The sequence below is a fragment of the Vitis riparia genome, chromosome 12 (genome assembly GCF_004353265.1).
Source record: "Vitis riparia cultivar Riparia Gloire de Montpellier isolate 1030 chromosome 12, EGFV_Vit.rip_1.0, whole genome shotgun sequence".
NCBI classification, from domain to species: domain Eukaryota; kingdom Viridiplantae; phylum Streptophyta; class Magnoliopsida; order Vitales; family Vitaceae; genus Vitis; species Vitis riparia.
In genome coordinates, this window is record NC_048442.1 from 3,889,471 (window position 1) to 3,903,922 (window position 14,452).

General features: G+C 33.3%; 1 pseudogene; it reads left to right on the top strand.

The window, feature by feature from the left end:
- Positions 1-367: 367 nt before the first annotated feature.
- Positions 368-12,058, top strand: LOC117926305 (annotated as a pseudogene).
- The last annotated feature ends 2,394 nt before the right edge of the window (positions 12,059-14,452 follow it).

Here is a 14,452-nt window from a genome sequence, read left to right on the forward strand (position 1 = left end):
TTTTTTTTTTTTTTCATTTTTTCCTTTTCATTTGGATGACTGAGATTTAATCTCTTTCATCAAACGGCTAAAAAAAAAAACGAGGCATGCTACCTTCCTCGGCACCATAGAATTTTTCTAATTTTATATATGAAAATAGTTCATTTTTAAAAATAAATATTAAATAATTCAAAATTTCATAATTTTTAAATTAATTTTAATTATTTTATTTTATTTTTTCAGAATATATATATAAAAAAAAAATCATTTTTCTTTATATTTTTATTTCATTCCAAAAACCAAATATAACCTAATACAACCTATATACAGGTCGAGCTACAGCAGAGAGAGAAAAAAAAAAGGGGGGAAAAGCGATAGAAAATCCCGAGAAATTTCTCCAAACGCTGCTCCAGGTGTGCTCTCTCTGTAGTTTGTCCAAAGGATTCTCCTTCTTTTTTTTTTTAAAATTTTATTTTTACGTCATTTTTCTCGGCAACGAAACCCTGGGGGGTTTTGGGTGAATTCAGTGGCTTGAATTTTGGCGTCTAGTGTTCAAAGAGAGCTAGGAACACAAAATGTTAATGTACATTTTCTTTCAATTTTCCTTTTTTTTTTCCTTAAATTTCCCAGCAACCAAACAGTTGAAAGGGTTTTAGAAGCGGTTTTGGCGAGACCTTGTTACATTACTGCGGTTTTACATCTGGAATTTTCCAGCATTCTATGAACGTTTCTGTTTTTACATGCGCTAAACTCATACTCCGAGAATCTCAGTACTTAAAAATGATGGAAATTCATATGCTATGAGGAAGTTCACTGGTGATCATACTAGTTGAAGCAACTTCACTAACTTCATTGAAAATGTAATTAATGGTAAACCGTTAAGGCTGTAAACTAAGTGTATCGGTTTGATATACATAATACATCATCGTTGGCCATGACCTTATAGTTTAGGCTTTTAGGTCAATTGGTGGATTGAGATGGTATCAGACCCTAAGTTGTTAGGAGGTTATGAAATCTCCCATGTAAGTTGCCCTGTTAAGGCCGTTGCTTAAGCTTTCTACTCGATTGGTGGTTTAACATAAACCCTATTTACTAATCTATGATTTGTATTAGCCAGTAAACACTGTTCCTATCCAAAAGCTTATGCTTTTGAGTTAATTGGTAGTTTAACAATATGCACGCAAACTTTGCAACATGATAGTTATGGGATTCAATACAAAAGGAAATGCTTTGCCACAAAAAGACAATTTTGTGCTTTCTCTTGGCTCAGTGCACAAATTGTATGTCATCATCCATAACCTTCATGTTGTCCTGATTTCCAGGTGAAATTTGACATTTCTACCTTCTTGGGTTAGACTAAAATTTGGATGTGAGGTTCTTGTTCAGGTTTGCAAGCAAGTTTGTCTTCTATTATCTCCTTTTTTGGTGCTTTTTTCTGGGTGCAAGACTTTTTCGTTTTTATTGGAGGGTGTGGTTGTAATTTCAATTATAACTGCAAGCTCCTCTTGACAAGCAATTAAAGCTCCATTTGGAGAATTCCGACTTTTGAATTTCAAATTACATTTGGAATATGTGGTTTTGGATTACATTGTCATTTCAGTATTTTGGTTTTTGTTGATTTGGTTTCAAACATAATCCAAGTTTTAGAAATTGAAATTCAATTTTTCCACATGGGTTCAAAATTTTTGCACATGGCTGTTAATTGAGGGCAGAACGATTTTTTAATGAATAGCTGTTTTACTTGGGTTTCATCTTTAATTTGTTGATTGTTTTACTTTTTTATTTTTTGGGTTTGCTTCCAAAACCACAGGATCTTCACAGGGAACTCGAGTTATCAAAGCAAAACATCTAAGCTTCAGAGATTGCCACTTTTGAGGTCAACAAATGCTTGTGTGATTTTACATGGCTTCAGAAATCCTTTCTGGTTCCTTCTTCAACAAGGTATGGTCACAATTGACATTGTTCTCTGTATATATTTTTGCCACAATTCTGTTTGATTGCTGAGCAAATCTAATATAAAATAAAAAGAAAAGTGGAACTTTGAATATTAAATAATTCATCATTATTTGTGACCCAAGGAAAACAAAGAAATCTTGTCAACTAGTCTGAATTCAATTAGATTATTTGTTTGAGTTAAAAAAAATTCCTTTATTTTACTTCATTTTCTTAGTAAGAAAACAGAAGGTAATTACTTCTCCTTTAGTTTGAAGCCATTTCCAGAATCTGAATTGAAAATCTTCTTAGAGTTTTGCACCTCAAGCTACCCAACTTGGGTTTTAGCTATCTAGGCTTTTTCTTGAGTTTTGCTTGTGACACTTTATTTGGTTAATGATAAAATGCAACAAAGGAAGGGAAAATCACAATTTTGAATCTTAAACTTGTTACTTCAGAATGACAAAGATTTGCTCCCCTACCTTAAACCAGCTACTTGGCCTTGTTGAATTGGGTTTTTCATTATTAAGAAACTAAAAAGAATATAAAACTATTGAAAATGTTATTTTCTTATCTTCACCTCTATTTTCTCAGCAACCAAAAGAAGGTGTTTTTTTTTTTTTCCTCCGTTTGATTCATCAAATAAATTCTGAATATGATTTGAAAATTTTCTCAGAATGTTTTTCCATGCAGCCCAATCCCAGTTGCTTCACAAGGGTTTGCACAATCTAGGATTTCAAGACTACATTTTGCAAATTCAAGAAGCAATAGAAGCTACCAAACAAAGATTTTCACAGTGATGCAGGAAGATAGGGCTTCAACAGTGAAAGATGACTCTAAGATGAAAATTCCACATGTTTTGACTGTTGCTGGCTCTGATTCAGGAGCTGGGGCTGGAATACAAGCTGATCTTAAGGCTTGTGCAGCACGTGGAGTTTACTGTTCCACAGTGATTACTGCTGTTACAGCACAAAATACTGTTGGGGTTCAGGTTGTGTATTGATATTATTCCTCAAGGCTAACTCTATATTTGGCTAGTTTCATGCAACTGGATCTTAGGGATGGAACTGGAAACCGCAATTCCATCTCTATTTTTTGGTGGCTTTATGCTCCATTGGTTGCTAAGAAAACCAAGAAAAATTAAAAAGACAATTGTGAGTCTGATACTGTGTTGAGGTTTAAATCCATTCAGATTTGTGTCACCAGACATATATGATATTTAATTCAACTGGAAATCTGGCAGTTGTATCCAACTGTTTCCAATCTTATTCAAAATATAATTTCAAATTTTTTAATAATTTTTTTTTATTTTATTTATCAGGGTGTAAACATTGTGCCTGAGGATTTTGTTGCAGAGCAATTGAAATCTGTGCTCTCTGACATGCGTGTTGATGTGGTAAGTCAAAATTAGTAGTTACTATGTGTATTACCTTTACTCCCAATTAGTTTGTATGACATGCTCTGTTTTCTAACTTGTTTATATTCCAATAATACCAAGATTCTGTCAGTCTTGAAGGATGAAAAGGAAAAGAAAATGACATTAGGTTCTTTGAGAACTGAAAATCAGCCTTTTAGATGATTAATTTTCTTGCGCAAAGTTGAATGAATAATTAACAAGAGAAATTTGTGGTGTCGAATGGGAAGATACAGTTTAGATTTTTTGTGTTGTTATGAAACACTTGTAGAATTGTATAACATACTCAGCACCCTGTTGAATGGAGTTATCTGATAGCCCAACATAATAGGACATGGACTGAGTTCCTATCAGTGTTGTCAAAAACAAAAGGCAATGTCAAGACAATAAAACTCTTTTTAGCCTAAGGCGAAAGGCGAAAAACGAAAAAAAGAAGCGATAGCCTGATTATAGTAAGGCGATAAAAATATACATATTTACCTATTCAATACTCAACCAATATAAACGTTGTCTTCAACAATCAACACTATTAATTTTTTATCGCTGGTGATGTCCTATAAAATTAACAAAATAGTAATAATTATTCAAAATGTTAAATATTATATCCTATATCGTAAGAAACATTATATTGTTTAAAGATATTCATCCTGTCTAAATGCATATTCTAATTTTTCATACATCTAAAATGCAAAATAAAAAACAAAATAAGAGACTGAAAATTCTAGAGAAGCTTTAGGCATCATCATCGTTAGTCATCATTGAAATTAAAATTGTCATCACTTCCATCAATACTAGATTGATAGCCCTCCATCTTATTATCTCTATGATTGATTATATAATATTTTATCTTATACTTTGTTTAATCCAATGTTAGATTGAATGAAATTATAATCTAAGTATGTTTAATCTTAACTCATGGTCAAAGGCAATCGCCTCTATGCCTTGTGCCTTATCCCAAGGCGATTGCCTAGGTGTTGCCTTTTTTAAGCTGCCTTGCCTGGATCTTCAAGAGGCGATTTTTATCTGCCCTACCTAACTTGATGGCCTAGGCGACCCAAGCAATTGCCTTTGATAACACTAGTTCCTATATCATATTTTATGTAGCACAATCACATGTCTTACCTGTTTCAGTTTTTCCATTTGTGTTTTCATTGTTTTCAATCTTTTGATTCTTTTGAAATTTTTTGTACATAATTTTAACATCATTAGGCTCTTTGGAAGAAGCTAGGAACTTTCTGTGAACATTTGAGAATTTTGGACTTGGATTGTGCTCCTATGTCTAGAGAGTAGTACTAATTCTGAAGTAGTGACCCTTCTTTCCTTCCAAGTATATAAGAGCCAATGATTCTTATGGAAGTCCACTCTTATGTGTAACTTATTAGAGTGTCTCCAGTATCAAATTCAAGCTGGTAATATTTTTATGTCAGTCAACTAATTTGGTCGGGCATAGTATTTCGAGTAATCCTTGGTTTTCATGGAATGATCTTAAAGTAAAAGAATTTTGATGATGCTACCATCTTAAATTTAGTGTGATGGTGTGAATTTTTTATATGGAGATTAGTTTTCTTCATGGTGGGGTTGTGCTGGAGGGTGTTGTTTTCAAGATGTATCCCAGTTGTGGAAATATGGCTGTTCTGGTGAAAAATTTTCAGGCTAAGCAATTATCCTTGCCTTGAATAATTCAGAATTCAAGAATTAATTGCAAAACTAATGTGAATAAGTTTCAAAAGTTCAAGAATTATTTGAGCAGGAAAAGCAATGCAAATTATCCAATTATCCAAAAAGGAAGCATTTTTTTTATCAGGATTTATTTGGAGTAGTTCTAGAATTTTGCAAATTATTCTGTAATTTTTCTCAACATTGGGAATGCCTGTGAACAGCTCCCCTATTGGGTGATATCATCAGGTTATTCTTGGTTCTGAAGTAGTAGGTATAATTTGGAACATCTTTAAAATTCCATGCAACGATAAAAGATTACTTATGATTGATGAAATAACCCTCTGTTCAGTTTATAACAGTAGTTGGCATAATTTGGGACATCTTCAAAATTCTTTCAAGGATGAAATATTACCTACGATGGTGAGATTACCAGATTATCAGATTACCTTTACCAGTCATTCAATTGGGGTAGGTTGCAGCAAGCCCTTTTTATTTTAAATTTTTATGGAGTTTCCATCCAAGTGAACTCTTGGCAATGGGGTTGGGAAAACGTCCCTATGCTGAAACTTATGGTTTTGATTTATAGGGTTTAAAGTGGCAGAACTGTTAGTGCAGGAGAGAAAAAATTGATAAAGTGGAAAGACTAATACTTGGACCCAGTAGACTAGAATGAATTTGTTGATGCATCACTTTTTTTTGAAGATATGGGAGAAGATCCTTTGTATTTTGGAAGGACTTCTAATCCTTAGATAGTGTTTTCATATATAATACATTGCATTTATTACTTAATGTCATGGAAATCAAATATGGTAATGTTTCAGGGAAAGTTCCTTTTGTTTTGTTTTGTTCTTTTTTGGTGTTTTTTTTGCTTTTAGGCTGAATGATACATTGGATTTAATACACTACTGATTAGTTACTTTGTTTCTTTTAGTACTTTCATTTTGGCTCTTGTTAAATTCGATTTTGTGAAGATTATTTAATAATATACTAATTTTAATTTTTGGTAATGAAATTTCTTAGGTGAAAACAGGCATGCTTCCTACTATTGCATAGTCAAGGTTCTTCATCACAGTCTCAAGGAGTTCCCAGTTCAAGGTATGCAGTATCATTACAAAAGACTGTTTTTCAGGTTGTACTTTCAGTGGCCTTTAAGTTGACATAGTCAATGAATTGAAGTCAGCTTTAGTGGTCGATCCTGTCATGGTGTCTACAAGTGGAGATGTACTGGCTGGTCCTTCCATTCTTGCTGCATTTCGGTATGTCAGTTCTATGCGCACATTTAAGTAATAATTTGATGATTTGAGTCCTTTAACCTTCTAGTGTCCCATGTAATTATATTTTAATGGTTTCTGATTACAGAGAGGAACTTCTTCCCATGGCTGACATTGTAACCCCAAATTTGAAAGAGCATCTGCTTTACTTGGTGGTCTACAACTGGAGACTGTTTCTGATATGTGTACTGCTGCAAAATTGATACATGATATGGGCCCACGGTTAGTTCTTGGGAAATATGTCACTTTGATTCTTTTCTAAGTCGTCTAAACAAACTATTGTCCATTCAATAACTGCCATATTAAGCATAGAAGATACAAATTGATTTTTGAGGTTTGAGGTGCTTTGACCCCTATGAACTTTCAGAAGGGTCCGATTGCCCTCTTATGGGTTTGTGTTTTTCCTGACTAGAAATGTAACATTGAGAAATTGGGGGTTAGAGAGAAATTTACTTCACAGCTCAGGGAGTAAACACATGATCTTTCCTCAATGTTCATATCTAGATTTGTGCTTAAATTTACTGGATGTGTGTTTCTTTTGGATTCATTTCATGTTGTTTTGCTAAGTAGAGTCTTGTTGCATAAGTAGCAAATTTCTGCCTAGTTAGAACAAGGGCCTGTGCTATCTAGTTCAAAATGTTTATCATAGGATGTGTCTCTGGATGTTCCACATTGCAAAGAAGATTGGGAATATTGGTGAAACAGTCAACTCTTTTAGTGCAACCCTTTGAAAATGTTATAAGAACAGGATTATGAAAAAACAACTAGAAACAATCTATAAACATGTTGTAAATGAAGCTTGAAAATTAGGTAACAAGTTTATTTAACTCCACGAGGCTTGACATTGGGAGAGTGTTAATCATGAAGGAACTTAAATATTACATAAACGAGCTATATCAATCAATCACCAGAACTGCAGGAAAACAAGTCATGCATTAATATATTTTTTTTTATTTAAAAAAAAGCCTACCTAGAATTATCTAATTATTCAAAAAAGCATGAATGTTGCTCTCATAGCTGAATCAAAATAGTTGGGTTAAGGATTTTTGAATTCGCTCATCTATAAAAATTAGGGCAACATATACCGCATTGACATTACAACATATATCACATCTTTCTCTGTACGTGATATATAAACAATATATTATATCCTGTGCTTGAAGGAATTTTTTTACCATACAGATAAGTGAATGCTTAATGGTCTGAATCATAACAATGGAGTGGAAGCTTGACACCGGATTCCATCAGATGTCAGTAGCATTTTTTATTTTATGCTTCAGATTGAGGTTTTACACATTTCAAATTCTCCAACTAGAGCTTTGAAGTGGACTAGGAATTTCAGCCATATTAATCTACTTGCACTGCTATTTATGACAAAACGTGACAATTGAACATTAATTAGGAATCTCCAACTAGAGCTTTGAAGTGGACTAGGAATTTCCTCTAGAATTACTATTTTTTGGTCTTCAAGGATAAATTACATTTATATTTTATGAGGTATTTCTGGATCCTTTTGCCTTTACATACTTTGTCCATGAGTTCTGTACTGCTTTTTTATGTATTTGTTTTTCTTTGTATTTTCAATGTGCACTTAGGCCTTTCTTAATGCAAATGCTATTAATTTATTGAAGAGGAATTTGGAAAAAGTGTTCTGCTGAAAGAAACTGTTGATTTGCTTTTCAGAAATGTACTTGTTAAAGGTGGTGATCTCCCTTCTTCATTGGATGCTGTTGATATTTTCTTTGATGGTATGCTTTAATGTCTATTCTGGAATCCTTGAGCAAGAACAGTGTCCCTGCATCCCATACTTAGAGGGGTGTGCATGTTTACACATTGGGTGTTGGTTTTACCAGTCACTTACTTGGTGTCATGAAATGATCTTTTAGGTGATGATTTCTATGAGCTGCGCTCATCACGCATAAAAACTCGGAATACCCATGGAACTGGTTGCACTTTGGCTTCTTGTATAGCAGCTGAGCTAGCAAAGGGTTCTCAAATACTATCAGCTGTCAAGGTAATTTTTTGTATGCTTATGTTTCTGGTGTCCAAAGAACTTAGTCTTTTGCTGTGGAATTTGAATATTTATATCAAATGTCTCTTTTTTTTGGTTTTAGAGTGAGATTTTTGTAATATACCAACTAAAAAATCGAATAAGTAATAAGTCAAATATAATTACTAACTGCAAGCCAAGACTACAATGTGTAACAAGCAAGTGTAACATACTTATCAGGAAAAAAAAAAAAGGAAGTGTAACAAGATGACTGCAGTTTTTTATATTTGCCAAATACTGGGCAGACTCCTCCAGTATCAGATTGGCCCTTGGTTGAGATTCAGAAATCGCCCAAAGAAAGCTGTAAACTCATTGTTCCATCCCAAGAGCTATCCAAGGATGAAAGGCACCAGCTTCAGACTTGAATTATCTTGCTGACCTGTGACCAACCTTCCATCTAAATGGACTTAGGTTCCAAGGACCAGTGTGCTGGTTCTAATGATGATCCTGTACATGTTTTTCCAATTAATCGCTGATGGATTTTAAGAACTAAGACCACAGGTACTCTATAAGGGTAGCTGAAAAATGTTAATGTTCATAACATAGGCCTATTAGTTAGCTATGGGGATATACTAAGATGAGATGAAACATAGAGAGGGTATGGGAATGGGTGCATTCAGGAAAATGTAGGTGTTGCTCCAAAGGGGGATAAAATAGAAACTGTAAATTGAGGTATTTCTCACATTAAATATAAGCAATGAAGGGATTGACAAGGAGTGGGAGAGAGCAAATTTAAGGTCCTGGAGTATGTTGACAAGCAGAAAGGGAAGACCAAAAAGAATATGGACTTAGAGTGCTTTGACTAGCAACGAATTTAGATATTTCAAGAATTATGTTAGAACCTGATGCTTGTTGCTTACCACAACTGCCTGGATTAGACCCAGAAGACTAAAAACTTGTCAGTGTGCATAAGCCTGGGCAGAGCTGTTGAAAAATTTAGACTTCTATATAGTGGCAAATTTTCTTGATTCCCACCATGATATTTTGGAAAAGCATTTGAATTTATGCCTTGAACTTCTGCTGGTTTTCCATTTCTTTCAGTTGGCTTCTTGGTTTCTGGAGGCCGTGGGCCTAGGGATTAAAGTTACTGCTAAAAGAATGCCTCTGACTTCATTAAGAATGAAAAAACTGGTAGATGAACATGGGTTTGACATAGTGATATGGTGAACATAAATCCCTGAACTTTTCAAGAGTTGTCTGAAAATAAACAACTTAAGAAAGCAAGCATTTATCTGTACAAAAAGAATTCAAACATCTAGCACAAATCAGACAATCCATTCCTTATGTGTCTTTGTTCTCCGTCTTTCCATAGGATAAAAGACAACAAAGAACAAACAATAACGAAAGACAAAGAATGGTCTAGTTGACTAAAATTTATTAATAGCACTCACTCACGAAGTAGTAGGCATTTGGGGAGATCAGCAGGAGTTAAATGGATATGTTCCTTCATTAATATGTAGAACACTATTAAATTATTAAGGAGAAATGCAGTACCACTTTTTTTCTTTGATTTAAAAAGAGGGAGACACTTCAAGTTCACATCTTGGCTTCTATATTAAGAATCTGGTGGGACTAAGTCCTAATGTCTTGTCCTAGTTACTCCTGTGTTTGTGAGCTCACTAGTCTGACATATATTTGACCTTTTCTGGTCATTTGCTCAGTGCTGGTTGGCTTAGAATTCTTCTGAACCATGTTCCTGAAGCGGTTATTTATTTTCAAACTGGGCCATCAGTATTTTTATTGATTCTTATCTGGTCTGAGTTTTGGCAGATAGCTAAACACTATATTGAAACTGCCTTGGATTACAGCAAAGACATTGCTATAGGAAATGGGTTTCAAGGCCCTTTTGACCACCTACTGAAGCTTAAGAGTAATATCCGCAATTCCTTCAGGCAGCAGGCATTCAATCCAGCCAACCTATTCTTGTATGCTGTTACAGATTCAGGGATGAATAAGAAGTGGGGTCGTTCCATTACAGAAGCTGTTAAAGCTGCCATAGAAGGTGGTGCTACCATTGTTCAGCTGAGGTTTGTAGCTGTTGATAACATTCATTCTGATTATAAATTTAGAAGGTTTATGCACTGTGAATTATAAATTTAGAAGGTTTATTGAAGTCATATTTTGTTCACCCTGTAGCCTTCCATATCCATATTCTATACTATTTCTTATGTTATCAACGACAGATTTAGAAAAGCAAGTGACAACAAATTATAAATTATAAGGTTTGCTCACATCACGTTTTATGCACCTATATCCATATTCGATATGATGACTGATAGTCTTTAGAAAACAATCAACTGTTTTCATTCTTAGTTTTAATTTAGTATCTTACTACAAACTTCTATAAAAATCTTTTTGGAGAACTTGTGTGCACCTCTATATTCTCCTGCTGGTTACTCTACTTACTTTGTATTTAAAAAAAAAAAAAAAAAATGAAAGAAGATCAGTTGATTTTTAGAACTCCACCAAGGGTCTGAATAATTGGGAAGTGAGCAAAATGAATCTGGCTTCTTCGCATCATGCTGTCAGAAGCCTTTCTCTACGTCATGCTGTTCCTCGTATCTATGTTCCACATTGTGATCGAAAGTTCATTTGCCTGTTTCAGACATGTTCCAATAGTACTCGTCTAGTTTTCTTTTCATTTTTCTCTTTTGGGTTTTTGTGATTTGTGTATGTGTTGGAGCTTACTGCCCCTACCTTAGTGGAAGGAGATTACGGTTCTGCAAGATACTATTCAGAGAAGTAATTTCACCCTGGAAATAAATTGCTAGGTTATGGATTTAATTAGATAGAGGAAAATCTGTCTAAACTATAGTTACTCTTTGCCTGCAGAGTGAATATGGTTTAAGAGAGATAACGTTTGCTTTGCATTATAGGCAACTCTCTTATCATAATTGTTGATGTCCATATCCGTTGCCAAAGTTTCTATCCTTTCTAGATATATCCATTCACGTTTCTTTTGTCATGAGCTTTTACACAGCAAAGGTCATCTAGAGGTTTCCAGTTCATGAGCCTGTTTGAACATTCCTAGTTGATTTGTCCGTGTGATAGACCTGTGGAAATCATTTCTTTACATCTAATACATGTTTTTTAATGTTTGACAATTTCCCCTCATCTTTGAAGGGAGAAGGATGCTGAAACACGAGACTTTCTGGAAGCAGCCAAAGCATGTGTAGAAATTTGCCACTCCCATGGAGTACCTCTATTGATAAATGACCGAATCGATGTTGCCCTTGCCTGTGACGCTGATGGTGTGCATGTTGGCCAGTCTGATATCCCTGCTCGTGTCGTCCGCACACTTCTTGGCCCGAAAGATTATTGGGGGTATCATGCAGACACCAGAGCAGCCGAGAAAGCATGGATCGATGGTGCTGATTACATTGGCTGTGGTGGCGTATATCCAACTAATACAAAAGCAAACAACATTACTGTTGGCTTGGATGGTCTGAAAACTGTTTGTTTAGCTTCCAAGTTACCCGTGGTTGCCATTGGTGGCATCAATGCTTCTAATGCTCGTACCGTGATGGAAATCGGCGTCCCAAATTTAAAAGGTGTTGCAGTTGTATCTGCTCTGTTTGACAGGGAATGTGTTTTGACTGAGACCCAGAAGCTGCATGCAGATCTGACACAGCAGCAGCAATGGCAAAATAAAAGATGATCAGAAACATGGCTGTTTTATTATGACACTAATTATGATAGTCTCTCGAGTCTGTTTTGTTAATTATGATGGTAGAAATTAAATAATTTAAATAATTGAAATTATTGGATTAATTTTAATAATAATTTTTAATATTAAATTTTAATTATACTCACTTGTATTTGTCTATTGAATTTCATTTATATGGATAGTTTAATTTTCATTTCAATTACTAATATTATATTACCAAGTTTAAATATCTATTTTATTTAAATCTCCTAATTAATACATTTTCAATAAATTTAAATAAATTAAAATAGTGATTTAATTTTAGTAATTTTAAAATTAATTTAGTATTAAAATTAAGTTATAGTGAATTACAATTAAATTTAGTATTAGTTTTATATTATGTTAAATTATAGTTTATTGTATATCTAATTTCATTTATATGCGTACTTCTACTTTTTTTTTTTAAATGCGACTTGATGTAAATCACCTAATTAATACATTTTCAATAGATTTAAGTAAATTAAATTAGTGCTTTAATTTTAGTATTTTTAAAAATTAATATAGTAATGAAATTAAATTATAGTTAATTGTTTATTGAATTTCATGTGTATGTGTGTATGTATAGTTCACTTTCAATTACAATTAAATTTAATATTAGTTTTATATTCAAGTTAAATTATAGTTAACTATACATAATTATTGTGTTATATGATTAAAAATGGAGGTATCGCTCGGATGTAAATATCATTTCTAATATAAACTTGAACTCAAACACCAAAAATTCTAAAGTGCTTCCCAAAAGTAAAACAAGAGATAAAAAAGTTTTTGCATGAAAAAAAAAAGTAAAGCAAAACAAAGAAAGTTACAAAAATCGATGAGATTCAAGCTCAATTATGTGATATACTGGAAGGAAGTAAAAAACATGTCATAGATGAGGATGATGATGATGATAATGATTTTTGTATATACTTAGTTGATACGCACCCTAATGAGTGAAATGTTTATCTAGTTGTAGTTCGAGTCTCAAAAGTAATTGAATGAGATTGACAACAACAAGATATATTTGTGAGAACCAAAGCATAAAACAAAGGAGCTTTCAGGTCTTAGTGATGCATCAAGACAAATGTGAAAATCACAAAGTATCCAAAATTCAGATCCATCATCAATTATTACCTTTTCACTATACAAACCTTCTGTAGTAAGACAAAAGAGTGTCAAAGATATATTAAAGGATGGTTCATAAAAAAAAAACAATAAGATGCTTAATTAGCAAATTCTTCATTTAGAAGAGTATTGCATCACATAAAGTAAGCTCTCACCACTTCAAGAACAAAATAGTTGATGCACAAAAAGTGGGTAACTATAATATTTGTATATTCTTTGAGTATGTTTACAATATTGTTACATGTTTTCACTATTTATTACATATGAATTGTAGGTATGTATATCAAACCTCCATCTCCGTATGAAATTAAGAATAAATACTTGGAGATGGAGTACAAGAATATGCAAGTTTATTTCAACCTACAAAGAGAAAAGGAAACAAATGGATGCACAATAATGTTCCATGAATGGATAAGGTTGACGAAATTAAGTATAATTAATTTCATTACTTATTCAAAAGACACCACAATCTTCTTCAAATCTATAGATGCATCTAACAATATCAAGAATCACAAATACATATATGGATTCCTGAAGAGTGTCATCAATGTTGTTGAGTAAGAAAATGTGGTCTAACTTGTTATGAATAGTGGGTTAGCGTTTATGAAAGCTAGGAAGTTGTTGATAAAAAGGTATAATATGTATTGGACTCTATATGTGGCACATTACATTGAATTAATGCTTAAAGACATCAATAAAAGACCCAATATTGCCAAGGTGATAGTCAATGCTTGAAAGATAACTTACTTCATTTACAACCATAGTTGATTACTTGCAAAGATGAGAAAGATCTGTGTTGACGACATAATTTAGCTTGAAGCTACTAGATTTGCAATCAATTACATTGCTCTTAACAATCTTCTAAAAAAAGGTCGGTTGGAAGAAATTGTTTATGAGTGATGAATAAGCAAATAAAAGCTAAGTCGCACAAAAATCAGATAAGAAGTAGAGAATTTGATGTTCGACCATTTTATTGAGACAAATTGACAAAAGTAGTTTCATTAGATAAGTCATTGTATGCAATTCTTCAACTCATCGATTTAAAAGTTGTTCTCATAATGCCCTTTAGATACAAGTTAATGCAAGTGATGAAAGAGAACCTTATTTGCATGTATGCTAAAGATTAGATGTTTCAAATAATCAAAGGTCATTAGGAGAAAACACTCAAACTTCTACTTCATACAACAGGTAAGTAAGTATACTATCCATCTTCATTAGTTGTTAGTTTTGAATAATATTTTCTATTACAAAATACTTACTCTACTTAATTGTTGGAACATAGTTCCTAAATCAAACATTTCAATACAAGGTTGGAGTTGGTAGTAATCCCAAGCTAC